The sequence below is a fragment of the Grus americana genome, unplaced genomic scaffold (genome assembly GCF_028858705.1).
Source record: "Grus americana isolate bGruAme1 unplaced genomic scaffold, bGruAme1.mat scaffold_89, whole genome shotgun sequence".
In the NCBI taxonomy this organism is placed as follows: Eukaryota; Metazoa; Chordata; class Aves; order Gruiformes; family Gruidae; genus Grus; species Grus americana.
Genome location: NW_026562080.1, coordinates 243,853 through 251,352, shown reverse-complemented (window position 1 = coordinate 251,352; position 7,500 = coordinate 243,853).

Sequence of the window (7,500 nt, the reverse complement as noted above, 5' to 3'; positions counted from 1 at the left end):
AGGAGCGGGCCGGCCCGGCCCGGGCCCTCGCGGCTGCCAGCTTGCAGGCCGCAGCCGGGCGGTGGCGGGGGCAGGAGCGGGCCGGCCCGGCCCGGTTCGGGCCCTCGCGGCGGCCAGGCCCGGCCCGCAGCCGCCGTTCACTGCGGGGCCTGGGCCTGGGCCCGGGCCTGCTGAGCGGCCTCGGGGGGGGATGCGCGCCTGACGGGCCAGCGGCCCCGGGGACGGTCCGGCGGGCCCGGCAGCGGGGGCCTGTTCCCGTGCAGCTTGCAGGCTGCAGCCGGGCGGTGGCGGGGGCAGGAGCGGGCCGGCCCGGCCCGGGCCCTCGCGGCTGCCAGCTTGCAGGCCGCAGCCGGGCGGTGGCGGGGGCAGGAGCGGGCCGGCCCGGCCCGGTTCGGGCCCTCGCGGCGGCCGGGCCCGGTCCGCAGCCGCCGTTCACTGCGGGGCCTGGGCCTGGGCCCGGGCCTGGGCCTGCTGAGCGGCCTCGGGGGGGGGGGGGCGCGCCTGACGGGCCAGCGGCCCCGGGGACGGGCCGGCGGGCCCGGCAGCGGGGGCCTGTTCCCGTGCAGCTTGCAGGCCGCAGCCGGGCGGTGGGGGGGGGCAGGAGCGGGCCGGCCCGGCCCGGGCCCTCGCGGCGGCCGGGCCCGGTCCGCAGCCGCCGTTCACTGCGGGGCCTGGGCCTGGGCCCGGGCCTGGGCCTGCTGAGCGGCCTCGGGGGGGGGGGCGCGCCTGACGGGCCAGCGGCCCCGGGGACGGGCCGGCGGGCCCGGCAGCGGGGGGCCTGTTCCCGTGCAGCTTGCAGGCCGCAGACGGGCGGTGGCGGGGGCAGGAGCGGGCCGGCCCGGCCCGGGCCCTCGCGGCTGCCAGCTTGCAGGCCGCAGCCGGGCGGTGGCGGGGGCAGGAGCGGGCCGGCCCGGCCCGGTTCGGGCCCTCGCGGCGGCCGGGCCCGGCCCGCAGCCGCCGTTCACTGCGGGGCCTGGGCCTGGGCCTGGGCCCGGGCCTGGGCCTGCTGAGCGGCCTCGGGGGGGGGGGCGCGCCTGACGGGCCAGCGGCCCCGGGGACGGGCCGGCGGGCCCGGCAGCGGGGGCCTGTTCCCGTGCAGCTTACAGGCCGCAGACGGGCGGTGGCGGGGGCAGGAGCGGGCCGGCCCGGCCCGGGCCCTCGCGGCTGCCAGCTTGCAGGCCGCAGCCGGGCGGTGGCGGGGGCAGGAGCGGGCCGGGCCGGCCCGGCCCGGTTCGGGCCCTCGCGGCGGCCGGGCCCGGTCCGCAGCCGCCGTTCACTGCGGGGCCTGGGCCTGGGCCCGGGCCTGGGCCTGCTGAGCGGCCTCGGGGGGGGGGGCGCGCCTGACGGGCCAGCGGCCCCGGGGACGGGCCGGCGGGCCCGGCAGCGGGGGCCTGTTCCCGTGCAGCTTGCAGGCCGCAGACGGGCGGTGGCGGGGGCAGGAGCGGGCCGGCCCGGCCCGGGCCCTCGCGGCTGCCAGCTTGCAGGCCGCAGCCGGGCGGTGGCGGGGGCAGGAGCGGGCCGGCCCGGCCCGGTTCGGGCCCTCGCGGCGGCCGGGCCCGGTCCGCAGCCGCCGTTCACTGCGGGGCCTGGGCCTGGGCCCGGGCCTGGGCCTGCTGAGCGGCCTCGGGGGGGGGGGCGCGCCTGACGGGCCAGCGGCCCCGGGGACGGGCCGGCGGGCCCGGCAGCGGGGGCCTGTTCCCGTGCAGCTTGCAGGCCGCAGCCGGGCGGTGGCGGGGGCAGGAGCGGGCCGGCCCGGCCCGGGCCCTCGCGGCGGCCGGGCCCGGCCCGCAGCCGCCGTTCACTGCGGGGTCTGGGGCCGGGCCTGCTGAGCGGCCTCGGGGGGGGGGCGCGCCTGACGGGCCGGCGGGCCCGGCAGCGGGGGGCCTGTTCCCGTGCAGCTTGCAGGCCGCAGCCGGGCGGTGGCGGGGGCAGGAGCGGGCCGGCCCGGCCCGGGCCCTCGCGGCTGCCAGCTTGCAGGCCGCAGCCGGGCGGTGGCGGGGGCGGGGGCGGGGCCGGCCCGGCCCGGTTCGGGCCCTCGCGGCGGCCGGGCCCGGCCCGCAGGCCGTTCACTGCGGGGCCTGGGCCTGGGCCTGGGCCCGGGCCTGGGCCTGCTGAGCGGCCTCGGGGGGGGGGCGCGCCTGACGGGCCAGCGGCCCCGGGGACGGGCCGGCGGGCCCGGCAGCGGGGGCCTGTTCCCGTGCAGCTTGCAGGCCGCAGACGGGCGGTGGCGGGGGGCAGGAGCGGGCCGGCCCGGCCCGGGCCCTCGCGGCTGCCAGCTTGCAGGCCGCAGCCGGGCGGTGGCGGGGGCAGGAGCGGGCCGGGCCGGCCCGGCCCGGTTCGGGCCCTCGCGGCGGCCGGGCCCGGTCCGCAGCCGCCGTTCACTGCGGGGCCTGGGCCTGGGCCCGGGCCTGGGCCTGCTGAGCGGCCTCGGGGGGGGGGGCGCGCCTGACGGGCCAGCGGCCCCGGGGACGGGCCGGCGGGCCCGGCAGCGGGGGCCTGTTCCCGTGCAGCTTACAGGCCGCAGACGGGCGGTGGCGGGGGCAGGAGCGGGCCGGCCCGGCCCGGGCCCTCGCGGCTGCCAGCTTGCAGGCCGCAGCCGGGCGGTGGCGGGGGCAGGAGCGGGCCGGCCCGGCCCGGTTCGGGCCCTCGCGGCGGCCGGGCCCGGTCCGCAGCCGCCGTTCACTGCGGGGCCTGGGCCTGGGCCCGGGCCTGGGCCTGCTGAGCGGCCTCGGGGGGGGGGGGCGCGCCTGACGGGCCAGCGGCCCCGGGGACGGGCCGGCGGGCCCGGCAGCGGGGGCCTGTTCCCGTGCAGCTTGCAGGCCGCAGCCGGGCGGTGGCGGGGGCAGGAGCGGGCCGGCCCGGCCCGGGCCCTCGCGGCGGCCGGGCCCGGCCCGCAGCCGCCGTTCACTGCGGGGGCTGGGGCCGGGCCTGCTGAGCGGCCTCGGGGGGGGGGGCGCGCCTGACGGGCCGGCGGGGGCCCGGCAGCGGGGGCCTGTTCCCGTGCAGCTTGCAGGCCGCAGCCGGGCGGTGGCGGGGGCAGGAGCGGGCCGGCCCGGCCCGGGCCCTCGCGGCTGCCAGCTTGCAGGCCGCAGCCGGGCGGTGGCGGGGGGCGGGGGCGGGGCCGCCCCGGCCCGGTTCGGGCCCTCGCGGCGGCCGGGCCCGGTCCGCAGCCGCCGTTCACTGCGGGGCCTGGGCCTGGGCCCGGGCCTGGGCCTGCTGAGCGGCCTCGGGGGGGGGGGGGCGCGCCTGACGGGCCAGCGGCCCCGGGGACGGGCCGGCGGGCCCGGCAGCGGGGGCCTGTTCCCGTGCAGCTTGCAGGCCGCAGCCGGGCGGTGGCGGGGGCAGGAGCGGGCCGGCCCGGCCCGGGCCCTCGCGGCGGCCGGGCCCGGCCCGCAGCCGCCGTTCACTGCGGGGTCTGGGGCCGGGCCTGCTGAGCGGCCTCGGGGGGGGGGGCGCGCCTGACGGGCCGGCGGGCCCGGCAGCGGGGGGCCTGTTCCCGTGCAGCTTGCAGGCCGCAGCCGGGCGGTGGCGGGGGCAGGAGCGGGCCGGCCCGGCCCGGGCCCTCGCGGCTGCCAGCTTGCAGGCCGCAGCCGGGCGGTGGCGGGGGGCAGGAGCGGGCCGGCCCGGCCCGGTTCGGGCCCTCGCGGCGGCCGGGCCCGGTCCGCAGCCGCCGTTCACTGCGGGGCCTGGGCCTGGGCCCGGGCCTGCTGAGCGGCGCGGGGGGGGGGGGGGGGGGGGGGGGCGCGCCTGACGGGCCAGCGGCCCCGGGGACGGGCCGGCGGGCCCGGCAGCGGGGGCCTGTTCCCGTGCAGCTTGCAGGCCGCAGCCGGGCGGTGGCGGGGGCAGGAGCGGGCCGGCCCGGCCCGGGCCCTCGCGGCGGCCGGGCCCGGCCCGCAGCCGCCGTTCACTGCGGGGCCTGGGCCCGGGCCTGCTGAGCGGCCGCGGGGGGGGGGGGGGGGGGGGGGGCGCGCCTGACGGGCCAGCGGCCCCGGGGACGGTCCGGCGGGCCCGGCAGCGGGGGCCTGTTCCCGTGCAGCTTGCAGGCCGCAGCCGGGCGGTGGCGGGGGCAGGAGCGGGCCGGCCCGGTTCGGGCCCTCGCGGCGGCCGGGCCCGGCCCGCAGCCCCCGTTCACTGCGGGGCCTGGGCCCGGGCCTGCTGAGCGGCCTCGGGGGGGGGGCGCCTGACGGGCCAGCGGCCCCGGGGACGGGTCGGCGGGCCCGGCAGCGGGGGCCTGTTCCCGTGCAGCTTGCAGGCCGCAGCCGGGCGGTGGCGGGGGCAGGAGCGGGCCGGCCCGGCCCGGGCCCGGGCCCTCGCGGCGGCCGGGCCCGGCCCGCAGCCCCCGTTCACTGCGGGGCCTGGGCCCGGGCCTGCTGAGCGGCCTCGGGGGGGGGGGGGGCGCGCCTGACGGGCCGGCGGGCCCGGCCGCGGGGGCCTGTTCCCGTGCAGCTTGCAGGCCGCAGCCGGGCGGTGGAGGGGGGCAGGAGCGGGCCGGCCCGGGCCCGGGCCCTCGCGGCGGCCGGGCCCGGCCCGCAGCCCCCGTTCACTGCGGGGCCTGGGCCCGGGCCTGCTGAGCGGCCTCGGGGGGGGGCGCCTGACGGGCCAGCGGCCCCGGGGACGGGCCGGCGGGCCCGGCAGCGGGGGCCTGTTCCCGTGCAGCTTGCAGGCCGCAGCCGGCCGACCGGCGGGCGGTGGCGGGGGTAGGAGCGGGCCGGCCCGGCGGGCCTTTACGTCTACCTGGCTGCTTCACACGCCACCAGGTCTGCCTCTGCAGTTGGCCATCAGGTCTACCCGGCTCCGCGGCGGGCTCTCAGGTCCACCCGGCTCCGCGGCGGGCTCTCAGGTCTACCCGGCTCCCCGGCGGGCTCTCAGGTCTACCCGGCTCCGCTGCAGGCGCTCTGGTCTACCCGGCTCCGCCGGGACTTGGGCGGTTCCGGGTCTGGCAGGTAGACCTGTTGTCCCTGCCACCTCCCCGGAGCTGCCGATGGGGTCGCTGTTTTTTCGCTGCCTCCAGCTACGCCATCGTAAAAGGCAGCGTGGTTGGTGCGCCTCCCCGGTGGCCATAGGCAGCGCTCTTGGAGCTCGCCGGGGGCGGGGACGTATCTGTCCGTATTATAGGCGCGAGCGGTGTCTCGCGACCAGGGCGAACACTAGCGAACGGCTGCTCACCCCCGCGGCTCTGCCGGACACCGGGGGTTTTTGGCAGCCGGTCTCAGCCGTTTCCGTGGCGGTTGGTCTCACCTTCCAGAGTGCTTGGCACGGTCGTCCTCCCGGTGCTTCCCCGGCTAAGCCAGCACAGGGCACCCGAAGGTCTGCTGGCAGCCGCGGAGAGCCGGAGCCACTTGCAGTCTCTGGTGGTCGTTGCCTACTGCTGTGAGGTGCTGAGCCCGATCCCGCGGGGCAGGGCAAAGGCTGGCGGCGGTTGCCGGCACTCGAACGCACGCGGCTGGGGAAAGGGTGGGCGCCGCTGTCCCACCCTCCTCGGTGGTTTCTCCTTTGCTCTGTTTCCTGAGCTGGCCCAATGACGGCGAAGGTTACTGCCGGTGTATGCTGGAGGCAGACGGCCGGGGGTTTCAAGCCTGCGGTGGCTTTCCCTGGTTCCGGAGGGCCCAGTGACCCGAGTGGGCGATGTTGGCGGCAACTCGTCCTTTTTCTCCGGCCTTAAGCTGGAGCCCGCGAGGCGGGCAGAGCTTTGAGCGGTGGCTGGCAGGTGGAGGCAGGCCTGCTGTGTCTTCTCCCCGGTGCCCAGAGCCCGATGACGGCACAGGCGCGCGGTGGTGGTGCCACCTCCTCTCTCGGCCGGCACGAGCCAGCCGTGGGGCGTCCCACGGTGTCCGGCCTGCCCTGCCTTACCCGGTTGCCGGAGGGCTGGGTGGAAAGGTCTGTGAGCGGTGGTCGAAGGGCGAGGCGTGCCGTGGGGGGGCCCGCCTCGCCCTTTTTTTTTTTCTGTTTTTTTTTTTTTTTTTCTCCCTCCCCCCCCTTTCTTTCCCCGGCCTTAAGCTGGAGCCCGCAAAGCGGGTGGAAATGCGAGCGGGCAGCCGGTCGCTGTGGCCGGCAGCCGAATGCAGACCGCCGGGGGCAGGCGAGCCTGCCGTGTTTTCTCCCCGGTGCCCAGAGCCCGATGACGGCACAGGCGCGCGGCGGTGGTGCCACCTCCTCTCTCGGCCGGCACGAGCCAGCCGTGGGGCGTCCCACGGTGTCTGGCCTGCCCTGCCTTACCCGGTTGCCGGAGGGCTGGGTGGAAAGGTCTGTGAGCGGTGGTCGAAGGGCGAGGCGTGCTGTGGGGGGGGGCCGCCTCGCCCTTTTTTTTTTTTTCTGTGTTTTTTTTTTTTTTTTCCTCCCTCTCCCCCCTTTCTTTCCCCGGCCTTAAGCTGGAGCCCGCAAAGCGGGTGGAAATGCGAGCGGGCAGCCGGTCGCGGTGGCCGGCAGCCGAATGCAGACCGCTGGGTGTCTTCTGGCCTGCTGTGGCTTCCCTTGGCCCCGAATGCCCAGGGATGGCACTCACGAGACGGCGGCGCCTCGTGTTTCACAGAGCTGCTCACTTCCATTTGGTTCTCCCCCTCCCCGCCCGGGGTAAGCGGCGCCCCGCGGGGCACGGCAAAGACCGGTGACCGGTGGCGGTTGCCGGCACTCTCGAACGCCTGAGGGACGGGGGGAGTCGAGCCTGCCGTGGCCTTTCCTCCGCTCCCATCGACCTGATGAAAGGGAATCGTTGTCCAGAGCGCGTGCCGGTGGCGGCACCACCTCCCGATCCAGACGCAGTCAGCGCCCGCTGAGGCGTCCCTGGGCGCGCTGGAGAGGTTCCACGACGGGCCGGCTCTGCCGGCGTTCCGGCCGTCGGAGCCCGTCTCGCAGACGTCAGCCTCTCGCTCGCACGCAGGGCCCCGCGTCTGCTGTCCCACCCCCCCCCGGGCGGTGGAGGGCGCGTGCGGCTGTCGCTGTCCCAGGACCGTGGCCGTGGGGCCTCCGCTTCCTTTACTGATCGATGAGGCATCCCCGGGCACGTCGGAGAGGCTTCACGGCGGGCCGGCTCTGCCGGTGTTCAGGCTGGCGTTGCACCTCTCCTCAGACGCTGCCCCCCCCCCACCCTCGCACGCAGGGCCCCGTGTCTGCTGTCCCACACCCCCCCCCGGGGGGTGGTGGAGGGCGCGCGTGGCTGTCGCTGTCCCAGGACCGTGGCTGTGGGGCCTCCGCTACTTTCTGCTCTTCCCTTTTCCCTTCCTGATCGATGAGGCTTTTCGGGTCGCGTCGGAGAGGGCCCTCGGCGGGCCGGCTCTTCCGTGCTCCCTGTTAATAGGGAGCCACGGCGGTGTCCGGTGTTCAGGCAGGGTGGTCTCCTTTCCATTTCGCGTCCCGTGGCACGCGAGGTGTTGCCCTCCTCCCCTGAGCGAAGGGGGCCATGACGACGGCGGTGGGGCGCGTGCCTTGCCGCGTCGCCCCGTGTCCGGGGCCCCCCCCCGCTCTCCTGGGGTTCCTCGGGCTTCTTTACCGAAGCGGGCTGTG